Raw genomic sequence first — 14,060 nt, forward strand, 5'->3', positions numbered from 1 at the left:
TTCTCATCCAAATTTGGAAATTTTTTCAATAACTTTCGCGATTTTGCATAGTGCAAGTGCATTTCCATTGTTAACTTCTAATAATGCATTTTCTGTATTGCCTAATGGTAGCTCGTAGCCCATAATTGGTTATAATGTGCAAATAATGTCAAAGTTAAATATTGCTTTACTAAAATTACTGTTGTCCATGATTTTTCATCATTTTTATCTAATTAAAGAGCTTGTTTCTATTCAAGTGACGCAAAAAAAACACTGTTTTTTGTGAAGTAATGCGAAAAACGCAATTAGTAGCCATACGGTTTCTGTTTTGTGTTTTTCGTTTTTACAACATTGTTTGTTAAAAGTTCCTCTTTGAAAATGCAAAACCAAAAATCTACTAAGTTACCTCACCAAAGCGCCAATCGCTATTTTCTAAAGAAAAAATGTTGTTTCTATTCAAGTGACGCGAAGTGTACCTATTATATATTTTATTAATCCTTTCGATCTTCCATCCACGGAAGGTATGGAATTCCTGTTTTTATTTTCGTCTTGAGAGCGGCCACGACCTCAGGTACTGCCGCTACTGCTTTAAGTCTTGTCACTTAATTCATTTCCTTTTCAATTGCTCACACTTGTCCAATAAACTTAAATTAAATACGTTTCATTAAGTGTGTTAATCATTGTAAAATCCTTTTTTTTCCTCATAGAAAACGCAATATTAAATACGAATTCAGTTAATTTCTAATAAATTTAACACTTCGCTTGAATTTGCTTCTGCACTTCGCACTATTATAATGGGAATCTCCTTATTAGATGAAGTGACCACTCAGCGACATAAATTTAAAATAATTCTTACATCAGATGACGTATTCCCCCGTTGAAGATGAAAGCATCTCATCCTTATAATAAATTTCTCGCAAGTTTTTTTTTATTGATTTATAGATAAAATTTTATTTTTAAATAGTTTTCACAGTAGCTTGGTTTTCATTATGTTCAAAATAAAATTAAATTACAATAACTTTTAAAGTTGTCTGGTCAGATTAAAGAGTTTTCTAAATTCACTAAAAACATAACAATAGATTAACTTTTTTTTCTCCCTTATGAATAAATATTACCTTTTCATTCGTTTCTTCTAATTTAACAAAACAACCCACGCGTTCTATCTTCAAAGTCAATTTCGCTAAAAATTTTATTTCCATATCATATTCGTATAAAACGAACAAAAAGTTAAATAAAACGTTCCCCACAACAAAGCTAATGGAATATCGCCCTATTGTTATTTTTATCCCCTACCAGGAAGCCACGACCTATCGCCGAGTTCACTCAGGTTTTTATTCCCGGTACGTATGTAGCAATGTTTTCAATTACCACCAATTACCCTATCTCCTTTCTTTTTTTTTCAATTAGTCGAGCTTCAACAATCAACACCCTATTTCCTTACTCTAAGCAGGTCCAGTAGCTGATTTTAAGTTCCTCAAAACCCAGAAAAAGGAAGGCTTGCCCTTGAACAATGCAACTACGGCCGAAATGAACCCGTCGGTCTATTTGCTTCAAGTTCAGGTCCTACAGCTGGGGCGTATCCGTGCACCTTTCATGCGCCACCCGATAACAAACTATTGTATGTACTCATCTAGATGGAATCTCTCCAGCCAGCCTAAAGGTACCCGTGACAGTATTTCTAAAGTAAATTTTTTAACAAAAACTGTAAAAAAAAGTAGCAAGCTGGTACGCAAATCGAGATAAATTTAAGCATCCATACAAATTATCAAAAAAATTTAGCCGAGCTAAAATTATTTATCTTTAACCTACTTAGACACATTTAATTTCATTTGTTCGTTCATTGGCTCATTTGCTAGTCGCTCTCATGTGCGAAGGGCTTTAGACCAGGAAAGTTCACCATCGACCAAGTAAATATTCATATTACGGCGAATATTGGAAAAAAAAACTCCACCCATCAGCCATCACCTATTCATGGATTTCAAGGCCGCGTATGACAGTATCTACAGAAACGAATTATATGAAGCCATGTCTACTTTTGGCATCTCAGCCAAGCTTGTCCGCTTGTGCGGGATGAGGATGGAGAATGCATGTGGCTATCGAGCTCGCTGATGCTTTGATCTAATTTCTTTAACCTACTTAGCATTAACACAATTAGACTATATACGTTTTTGGTTGTTGTCAACCGTTTTTATTTTTCTTGTAGGTATACAAATATTTTGCTAAACTATTTTACATTAGGTTTGTTCCAGACTTTTTGTGCACTAAATTCGGCAGTCTGTCAAATTAATGAGAGTTGGGAGAGAATTCTCTCAGAAGAAAATAAAACTACGAAAGACTGCCAAAAAGTCTGGAACAAGTTGAACACCATTATACAACACAATTTCATATTTTATGCTTTATTCGATAAACATTAACACTTTTTTAATGCAAAAAACACGTAAACGCGATTCAATTTAAAAAAATCACTACAATTTGATTTGTTTTCTTCTCTATTTATTTGTTTGACATACGTCAACTTTTCATTTGACAGAATCATATTTCTGCCGGAAGAAATTCTCTGGGCTAAATTTGTCAGGGTGGGGAAATTTTTTACTCTCTAGTGAGCGCTCTCTTCTACACAATTTTTGAAGTTGGGAACAGACTCTGACCAAAAATTACTAAATTCGGCAGTTGCAAACTGAGTGTGGAACGGACCTATTAGGTCTGTTCCAGACTTTTTGTGCACTAAATTAGGCAGTCTGTCAAATTAATGAGAGTTGGGAGAGAATTCTCTCAGTAGGAAATAAAACTACGAAAGACTGCCAAAAAGTCTGGAACAAGTTGAACACCATTATACAACACAATTTCATATTTTATGCTTAATTCGGTAAACATTAACACTTTTTTAATGCAAAAAACACGTAAACGCGATTCAAATTAAAAATCACTATAATTTGATTTGTTTTCTTCTTTATTTATTTGTTTGACATACGTCAACTTTTCATTTGACAGAACTCATATTTCTGCCGGAAGAAATTCTTTGGGCTAAATTTGTCAGGGTGGGGAAATTTTTTACTCTCTCGTGAGCGCTCTCTTCTACACAATTTTTCAAGTTGGGAACAGACTCTGACCAAAAATAACCAAATATTACTAAATTCGGCAGTTGGAAACTGAGTGTGGAACGGACCTATTATCTTCACAGTATCTTTTAGGGGTTATGTCAAAAAACCTTTTGTTTTTAACGAAATTAATTTTGATGGAGTTTTCGTAGAACCAACTAAAATTTCTACACACTTTTTACAACCGAAATTTTTTTAGTTTTAAATTCTAAAAACCCACTGATTCAAGACATTATTTCTTCCGATGGACAATGATTGAAGCGGATTATGCCTTCGAAACAAATAAGATCCTCGTCATAAATATAATCTAGAATTATTTTTTTCCTGCAAAGGTTTGAAGACGCAGTCAATATGCTTTTATCGTCACAAGCAATACACTATGCAGTTTGATTCAGCAGACGAACGAACTTCGTTCGACGTTTATGTGCTGAAGCAAACTGGACAAACGCTGGATTAATATTTAACCCCCCTCTAGGATTTATGCTAGAAAAAGATAATTTTAGATGATCTTGTGACAATTTGTATGTAAGAATGAATTTTTTTTGAATTTGCTCTTCGTACAATGTACAGTTGGTTACCTTTTGACAAACCTTTTTTCAAACCGATACCAAACTTTGATTTGCTATTCAACGTGTCTAAAATTACATTAATATTTTGTATGCAAAGAATTCTCTAGCTGCTTTAAGGGCTCGTTTTGCGTTTGGGGCATATAAATAAACCGTGAGGAAAGTTCGACAAGAGCTCTGGAAACAACGTGTACACCTCTAATGCAAATCCCTGCAAAATCCGCAATTGCTAGTTGAAAGATCTGAGCGCAGAACACTTTAATACGATTAGCAATTTCGTGATAGGTCGTAATTCGAGAGATCTAGAAAGAAAAAAGGAAAAATATTTAACTTCCACACATTTCAACCAAAACCAGAAAATTTTACATCCTTTCATCGCACGGAAGAAATCCTGTATTTGTTCTAAGTTCTAACACCATCATTTTTGTCCGTTTTGAGAGACGAAAACGATACAAAAAGTCACGGTCATTTCAAGTGTTTAATTGAACACGTTGGAACATCTTATATTCACGTCTCTCGATTTGCAAACTTTCTTCATATTCGCTGCTTGCAGTTGAAGGTGTCCAAATTTCCTGAAAATAATTGCTTCGATACATCATTCGTTTTGTTTCTTTTTTTTAAATTCAAAATCAAAAGTTTTCTTCTCAACTTCTACTCTTTTTCGGGAAGTTGTGAAAATCAAAAGTTTACCAACCCTAGAGTTGAAAACCGAAAGTTAAAAACGTCAATTTTGAGCGAAGAAAACCAAATTGTCAAGTTGACAATTTGATTGTTATTTGGGGTGTAAGATGCACTGCGACCTACAAGATCTATTGTGTCCCCCTTGTTGACAATACTTAAAATCCTCAAGTTATGTTCAACTTCCAATGAACAAAATCGCGCTTAGAGTTTCTGCCGCAAGTTTGCGACGTTCATTATTTTTGAATGCCAGTTTAAATGTCTTTGATTAAGCTTGTTGGCAAGGTGAAGGCCTATTTTTCCTTGGTAATGGACAAGTTTTCAATAAACTTCTATTTTATTTCTTGGCCAATGGCGTCAAAAAATGGTTTTTTTGTGCCCCCGGTATTCTGAATGAGTTTTAAACAATGGCAAGCGTAAAAAAAAAATTGGATTACTTGACTAGAAACTTCCGGCTTTAGCATTTAAACTGACACCCAAATGCTTGAGCATCTCGAGGTTCCCAGGATGCCCATCAAATGTAAGTCCAACAAACTCAACATTTGCCTGCGATAAAAAGCTAAGAATTTGTTGAGTGAAATTAGCATTTTCCGAAGACGTAAGGCCACTACAAAGAAAATATGCCAGATGCCACTGGTAACTTCCTGGCTCCATCTAATCCTACCAATAAATATACCAACGCTTCCTTGGTGTGAAGAAGTTCCTCCGTGGATGTACATTGCGTGCCATAATCGATCATGCCAACAAATTTCTTTTTCGCATCATCCCATTGAATATGATTTCGGATGGGTATCTCGTCCATCATTAAACATGTCACAAGTTTTCTTTTTTTCCAACTTCCTTCTGACTGTAGGTACCAACTCCTCAATATACTTTCTGGTGGCAGATTTTTTGACAGTAAACGGACGTACCTACATTTAATAATCTTATATGGTTTAAGATAAATTAAATTAAGATAAACATATGAAACATACTTTTAAGCCCGTGGACTGTAAAAATGCAAGGTCAGTGCAAATGACCTCAACTCTATTGGGTATTCTCCCGTCAGTTTTCTACCTTTCAAAAGCTTTATCAGGTTGGAATCGTATGTCTAAAAAAAAATAAATAAAATTAATTAAAGTGTCATTTAGTATTAAATTGACATAATAAATGTCATTTAAAACTAAAAACATTCATGCCTATTACCGAAGACGCACATGCACTGCGGCGGGAGTGAGAGTCACTTTCACAAGATTTCGTATTACCGAAGCCGACGGTGCGGAAGTGATGGAATGACATTTGACATATGTCGGTAAGCAGTTTAGTGTGTTTTCGTCTATCGATAATACAGTTCATCCCGGGGAGTTCACAGATTGAAATTTGATTCGGTTGCGGATCGAGTAGATTCCCGGGGACTGAGTCACTGCGTCTTCTGTAATAGGCATGATTAACTTAAACCACAGTACACAAAATAAGGTAATCATGCCTATTACAGAAGACGCAGCGACTCAGTCCCCGGGAATCTACTCGATCCGCAACCGAATCAAATTTCAATCTGTGAACTCCCCGGGATGAACTGTATTATCGATCCACGAAAACACACTAAACTGCTTACCGACATATGTCATTGTTGACACTTACATAGCCAAATGTCATTCTATCACTTCCGCACCGGCGGCTTCGGTAATGAGAAATCTTGTGAAAGTGACTCTCACTCCCGCCGCAGTGCTTCTGCGTCTTCGGTAATAGGCATGAATATCTTCAGCACGTTGTCAAAACTTGAGACCTTGTCAATTTTTTCACTTAAATTACCGAAGGAAAACGCACAAAAATCGGATAAACCACGCACGCAACTAATTTTTTTTAACAATATTTGACCATTTTCCGACAAGAAGCACAAAGCACAATTTTGTTTCACCCTAGATTTGTTATTTTTCAATTAATATTTTTTTCAAATGACATTTTATAAATTAAAAAAAAAACACATTGGGCACGTTCAAGAAATATTAGGGACTAAATATTTAGGCAACGTCATTTTCTGAACGGAAATTTGCGTAAATTAACTAAATTAGTTTGGATATGATTATATTGTCAAATTTCGAAATTTAATTAAGACCGCATGGGACAAACACCGAATTTAACTTTACTTTAATAAATAAATATTATTTATTATAACCGATAATGCACTTTTAATTCGTTTTTCACACAAATAAATTCAATTTTGCTAACGAAATTCTGTAATTGAAAACAATCAGCTGTCATGTTGACAAGAAAAACTTTCCTAGATTTTTAGGTAAAATTTTCTTGCCTTATTTTCCAGTTAGCTTTCCAATAAAATTACCTAAATTGGAAGGATTTTTTTTGACAGTTGACCAATCAGAGGCCGAGAAATTACCTAAATATTTAGTCCCTAACGTTTCTGAACCTGCCCATTTCCAGTTTAATGTGACTCAAAAATATAAATTAAAGGCCGAACTGATTGATAGATCTCCGTTTTTGACAAACAAATTTTGACAACGTTCGGAAGATGTATGTAACCTTATTCTGTGAACGGTGAACTTTAACTACATTTCATTGGCCGAGCTATTACTGGACTAATTACTCTTTTGTGGACGTCTTCACAAAAAAAAAATAAGTACATGAAGTTAATACGCAAAAAAGTACCTGAAGGATTTGTGAACCGTTTTCAGAAATCATGTTCTGATTTTCTTTCCAGTACACGCATCAAGGCACTAGAACTTTTACTTTTCTTTTCATTTATCTTCTGTCCGCTTTCATTAATTTTCTTTTTTCTGGATCGATTTTTGGTAGAATAGGCACTTTCTTTTGACTGTTCTTGGAGTTGCTTCATCAATTATAAATTTGCGTTTGCGATTTTCAACCATTACTCTTCTATTTGGAGTAGTTTTTGCATCAGTTTCTTTTATAAAACTTCAATGTCATCAAGCAAATTAAGTAACTCACCTTATATGACGCTGCCATTATTTGTATCAGTAGGTAGGTATCTGTTTCTTGGCCAGATTCTGATGTTTGTAAATTGTCCTGGATTGTTTTCAACATTAATTGAAACTGAGTCACTATCCACTGGAGCCTGGATGGATTGTATTTTTCGTTTTTTCTGCATGCTGCCAAAATGTCTTACTGTTGACATTCTTTTTGTTTTACTCTGGGTTAAGGTGATTTCGTATCGGCGTTTAGAATTGTTAATTTATTTTTAAAAAAATTTTAAAGTTCGACTCTGTGTAGCTGGAGTCACATCTTTGAATAAGATGAAAAAAAATTTGAAAGTGGATGCGAAGCGGTTAAAACTTTCATTTTGTTTCACCCTAGAGTTGCCTGACCATGAGACCAATGTAAATAAGTGGCGGCTGAATACAAAGTCTACTAGCTTGTAGCTGACTTATCGCCAAGAATTCCATTTCCTGGGCCGCAAACGCGATATAATTTTGGACACTAAAATGAATGGGGCAAAATTATATTTGAAATAAGTAGGCATAAAGAACAAAACACTTTCCAACTCATCAACGAACTGTTTTTTTTTTTTCAGTTTCTTTTCAAATTCTACCAGTTCTTCTGGTGTCAATGGTTTCAATTGGTTTAAATGGTTTGATATCGACATTACCCCTTTCGTTTTGATTTGCACCTTTTGGTTGCTGTCCAAAATGCTTTTCGACCAGCGTTATCAAAAATTCTACTCGTTGCTCCAGTTTGGAAATGCTCTCGACAATTGACATCAGTACACCGCTGTTAAGAGTTCCAGTCTCGATAGCTTCATTTACATTGGTGGGATAGAGGTGGAATGCCCCATCATTTCCAACTACAATTACCTGCTTCTCCGGTTGACTTTGGGCTGGTTGACGTAGTTTCTGTGTTTGGTGTTGTAGTTTTTTTTGGTGGTCTTGTTGTTCATGTTCATGTTGTTGTGGGTGCTGTTCGTATTGATGTTGCTGTTGTTTTTCCTGTTTTTGCTCATGATGCTCTTTGTCTTGTCGCTGGTATTCATAATTCCATTGTTGTACCGGTTGGGAGTTGGAAAGCGCATATTCCCAAGCAACTTCTAAAAATATACAGATGGTCATCATATTTTTTTGATAGCGATGTTCATTAGAAATCTGATTCGAAGCCGCCTTTAGATTTTTTGGTTTCAAAAGTGGTTCCAAATTGACACTGTTTGATCGTATAGCAGAACAATTCGATTCAATTGTCCTTGCAAAAGTATTTCGTCTATAGCTTGTTTTGCATAAATTTGCTGCTCGCCGTTAAGTTTTCTGAAAACAACTGCCCATCCTTCAGAAAAAAACATCAGCTTCATCCTTCTGCCGTCTTTTGTTTGCTCAACAGCCCTTTCCAAAAATTTAGTTTGTTGAGAATGAGATGTTTTTTTTCAGGCTGTATAGCATAGCCGTATTTAGGGGGGGGGGGTTATGGGGTTTAACCCCTTCCGAATTTTTTTTTCAGAAAATCAAAAGATATATTCAAATACAAGTCTAATATGTGCAGCACTAAATGGTTTGTTTTTGTATTGTAGTGATTTGATTACCTATCTTAAAATCTCCCTTAAAGTCTCTACCAATTTTGTATCGTTAAAGAAGCTGACGATGAAGTTTTATAATGGAAAACAAAATTTTTTGGACCATTACAACTTTTTGGGATTTTTCAAAAAACAGTTTTTGCCTCGTTGACCATTTCCTTAAGGACCATGCTAACATCTTAAAATGCTCTTTAAAGAACCCTTTAAATACCACAAGCAAGGTTTTTGGTGCCCAGACTAAACTATACTTTTTCAAAGGATTTCGGTGTGCCAAACTCGAATCCAAAGACAGACATATTCGATCACATCTCGTTTTTGAAATATTACCGTTAAATCTATTCAAATCTTTCCGACATCTTTTCTACTGTCCGAGATATCTTCAGTTGCTTGTTACCAACTTTTGTTCTATGTTAAGCTTAAATCCAGTATATAAGCGAAAATATATGTTTCCATTTATTCAGTAGTGTAGTACCTATGTACAACATTTAAAAATAACAAAAATAATAAAAAAGTATTAAAATTATTTTTATTTTAAGTAAGCGAAACGCTTTATAAATTTGGAATTGAGCTTTAAAATTGTATGTACAACATTTCGTTTTTTTTTTTGTTTCAAATTAATAAAATTAAACAATTTCAGTTTATTGTTCAATTTCAAAGTGAAGTAGATATATTTAGCTCATGCCAAACAACATGGATTATTTAAAGTTTTTTATTTTAGATAAAATGTACCTATCAATATTCTGTCCATTTTCAATGTTTTATATATAAAATTGTGCGAAATAATTTTTTGTATAAAGCCTAAGAATGGTTAAAATTTGTTTCTTCACAAAAATTTTTTGGTCTGAGCTAGAAGTTGGAGCAAACGGCAGAGATGGTGGTGTTTTCGGTCAAATAAAATTTAAGCAAAAATTGTTGAATGAGGAACTTAATTTGTCAGCCCCTGAAAAACTACCTGAGTGGCTTTTCCATATGTCATCGTTGGCGACGATGCGTTTCCTTTGATGGAGAATTTAATGAAGCCGTACAGCCACCTAACAACAAGTACAGAACAACGGATTTTCAACTATCGTTTGTCTAGGGCTAGACGAATTGTTGAAAATGCTTTTGGCATTCTGTCCAGCAGGTTTCGTATTCTATTGAATACAATATATTTGTCACCAGAAAAAGTCACGACGATTGTTCTTGCTTGTTGTTATCTCCACAATTTTTTAAAAAAGCGGAACCCCACTGTATATCTTCGAAGTTCTGTAGATGAGGAAAATATTTGCACCGGAGAGGTAACCAATGCACACTGGCATCGGATGCCCAACTTCCAGACTTGCAACCTTTACGAGGTAGAAATTCAAATGATTTAAGTGAGGAAATTCGTAATAAATTCTGCAATTACTTTAATTCGGTTGGAGCAGTTCCCTGGCAAAACCATTCAATAAATATGTAAATAACATTGATGCATGTCTTAAAAAAAAAAAATATATCATATTCGTTCAATTATTTTGTTTTAAATTATTTTTTTTTTCTGGAATTGATGTAGAAAATTTAATAAACAAAATTCTTCAATGTTCTTTGAATTTAAAGAAGCTGATCTGTTTGATGCAAATACTAAACATACTCCAGCACAAAACATAACAATTATTTTTACAGGTAGGTAGTAAAAAAAATAACTACAAAATGATAAAAAAAATATGAAACCAATTTCTTATAAATATTATATTTTTTCAAAAATAGCTTGGTTTGATATTTTTTTTACGTGGGTAGGTAGCTACTTACTTCCATTTCTGGATCAGATAAATCCATTGTCGATGTTCCTTCGATTTGGGTTTTCTGATCCTTAAGGAACTCCAATTCATTAAAATACCACGATGTTGGATGTTGGTATATGTAGAGCATGCATGTCAAACTTGCGGCCCGCGGGCCACATGCGGCCCACATCGTATATTTGTGCGGCCCAAGCTTAATTTAGTTACAACTTGCATTTTCAATTTTTTTACATTCAATTTTTGTTAAAAAAAAAAAATTTAAATGTCACTAATGAACACGAACAAACCGGGGAATCCAATAAAATTGTTTTGAATTTTTTCATTTCAACACGAAGTTCACTGCAGAGATTTTATCTTTTGTGATTTATGTCTCAATGGAGAATTTCCAGCTTATATGAGTCCTTGATTGGTAAAAAGGTAAACAAACATTTTTTGTATTGAAAACAAGCTTTTTTTTGCTGTAATTAGCTAATCGAAATCCAGTGTGGCTTCGTAGAAAACATAAATATTACTACATATTGTTCTTTTATAAAAATAAATCTGTTTCATAAAAATTCTAATGATTTCTTTTTTTTTTTTTTGTGGCCCATAGAAATTTAGATCCTGCTATTTTGGCCCGTGAATGCTTTTGAGTTTGACAAGCCTGATGTAGAGAGTACACGCACCGGAACGCTCGCTTTTTTTTTATTTTTGCCAACCCCCGACGGTAGGATGAACGCAACGACATTATTTTGCCTGGCTTTCAAAGTCTTTATATTTTTTAAGCAAAGTTTCCCATGCTTCTTTTTTTATCGCGATTTTTGTATTCGCTGGATTTTATTTGCCAGATTTCTGGAAGTTCCCTATACAAATCTATAAAAGATCGCCAGAATTCACAATTTCGAATTGCCATTTTATTAAAACAACATGCGACGCACCACACTAACAACGATTCACATGCAACTGAGTAAGAAATGTGCGTGCGCATACCCATCAGTAATGCCCCTTTTTTAAGCTCGGGCCCCTTGGCCCCTACTTTTTTAAAAATTAGCAAAATGGCCCCTTTTTTATAATAAAAATTTTGTTCTCAATAATTTTAAAAGATGAAAATTTATGGAGAACAATAAAAAATAGACTTCAATTAGGTATGTAGATCTGGGGTTGAATTACGACACACGATTACGATCATACGTTAAAGTGTTGAATATTGCTCTTTCTATTTAATTAATAGAACAAAATAAGGACGCATAGCAACCATACGTTAACGAACGTATGCCATAATTCAACCCCTGGTTTCTGATTTCCAGAATTTAGTCGAATCGAATTCCGAGAAAATTTATTGAGGAATATAAAATATAAATGCTTGAGACTGGATCTGCGGACAAGGTTTTTGAAATTTTTTTTTAAATTCAGGACGAAGAAGAATTTTGGCACGCCATCGGGTTATTTCAAAATCGTTTTGATGAAATAATGTTTGAAAACTCCTCATAGCAGAGCTGTGCCTCAGCTGAAAGAGTATTTCTCTGACTGGCACTGATACAAAATAAGATTACAAGTAGATTTAATGTAAACACTTGCAATTCCTTGACGTCAGATCTTAGTTTAATAAAATCAAGACAAGATCACGAAAACTGGGTATGCCAAAGTCCGAATCAAGGTATAACTACAACGGCCACTTTTTGCAAGAAGTCAAAAAGTGAAAATTTTCAAACTGATTTTGTGACAGTTTTTCCGACGCAAAATTTGAAATAATGACGCATAAAGCTTATTTTTTGGTTTAAAAAAACAATTTTTGTATGTTTTTCCAAACACAAATAGCGCTAGAAAGAAATACAAAAATTTTACTTTTATAAATCATTGTAGTTAAGCCTCAAGTGTTTAAATATCGAAAGTATATTTGCATATGTATATTTTGCCCAGAAATGTTCTGTTTATTTTTTTCATTTGTTAATTTTATTTTTAAAAGTTTATGATATAGCCCAGTAATTTTAGGCATTTTTTACCCCAATCTGCGGAAAAATTCCTACTGGGCTCGATTTTGGTATAGACCTTCGTTACGGCGTTGTTATGAAGATGCGAAAAATCGACATTGATATCGCGCCGACGTTAGAAGTTATAGAGGTCAAAAGGTCACGAAAATCAGTTTTTCGCATATATCTCGCGACCTGTTGCTCGGAGGTCAATAGGGGTCTGTAGAAAAATTGTTCGTCATAAAATTATCTACAAATATTGCCCAATGCATTTTTCTGTAAAACTAACCGTTTTCGGACGAGCTTGCACATACAGCACTGTGTTTGATATTATTTATGTATTTATGTGACCAAATTTGAACATTTTTTTCTCAAGTTTTGGTATGGAAAAATTGCTTACACACAATTTGTAAAAGTCACAAAAAGAGTGCCTAGGATGGGTCGGAGTGCGATCTTGAAATTAAATTATCTTTAATAATGCTGATTTATAATTAAGCATTTAAAAAATCCATTTAGTTCTTTAAGTAATTCTTCTTCTAGCCTACATAGCAGTAGACAAAAAGTCTATAATTGATGTCCTTGAGATAAAAAAGGCCTCAGTTCAATTAGGGCTCAGTTATAGCTATGAGAAAAATCCATCAGTAAAATTTTGTTTTGCTATTTTAAATATTTAATCTTTTATTTTGAAGAAAATTTTGATGAAATAAATTGAAAACATATTTCAACTATTTTTTTCAAAAAGAAGGAATTAATTTGATGTTAAATTTTATTCACAAATTCATTTTATAATTTTTACTGATAAAATTTCATTTTAATGAACAGCTGACTAACAAATGCCAAAAAAATTCCATTTCGTTTTACTGATGGCGTTCCATATTTTTACTGTTTCAGTGTCATCATTAAAAAATTACTGATGCTATGATCAATAAAAAAAATTCTTTGGGGAGCGAATGTCAAATAGGCATTTAATTAAATGACGTACTGCTTGCTATAAACGCTCATCAGTAAAACATTTCAGATTCCAAATGTTTCTATTTTTACTGATGGACTTTACTGATAGCTATAACATAGGCCTAAGGAAAATAACACCGGCTGTTCTGATTTCCGTTCGAATTCTATTTGTTCCCGTTTTCAAATTACAGCTGTTCCGAATTCAGTATTCGAACACATTTTGCGAATTCACACACAGGTGTATTGAAAAACGAACGGGCCTACAGTCCGACAAATTTTTGCCGTTTTTAATCCGGGTAACAATTTCCTACCGGAAAACAATATTCTCCAACAAAAAAGTCGAAGGGAAATCAAAACAACCGTTTTCAATCCGTACGAATTCAATTTTCGTTTCCGTTTTCAAATTCGAACGAATATTAGAACAGCAGAAAAAAAAAAAAAAAAACAATTTCAAAAATTTACAAAAACAAATGTTCACATAAATGTCAAATACTTCAATGTGTGTGAAAGTGCGTGTGCCCCGTGCAAAAAGGTGTGAAATTCGTTAATAATATTAGCTGAGCTCCTTTGGA

This window comes from Episyrphus balteatus, chromosome 1 (genome assembly GCF_945859705.1).
Source record: "Episyrphus balteatus chromosome 1, idEpiBalt1.1, whole genome shotgun sequence".
Classification (NCBI taxonomy): domain Eukaryota; kingdom Metazoa; phylum Arthropoda; class Insecta; order Diptera; family Syrphidae; genus Episyrphus; species Episyrphus balteatus.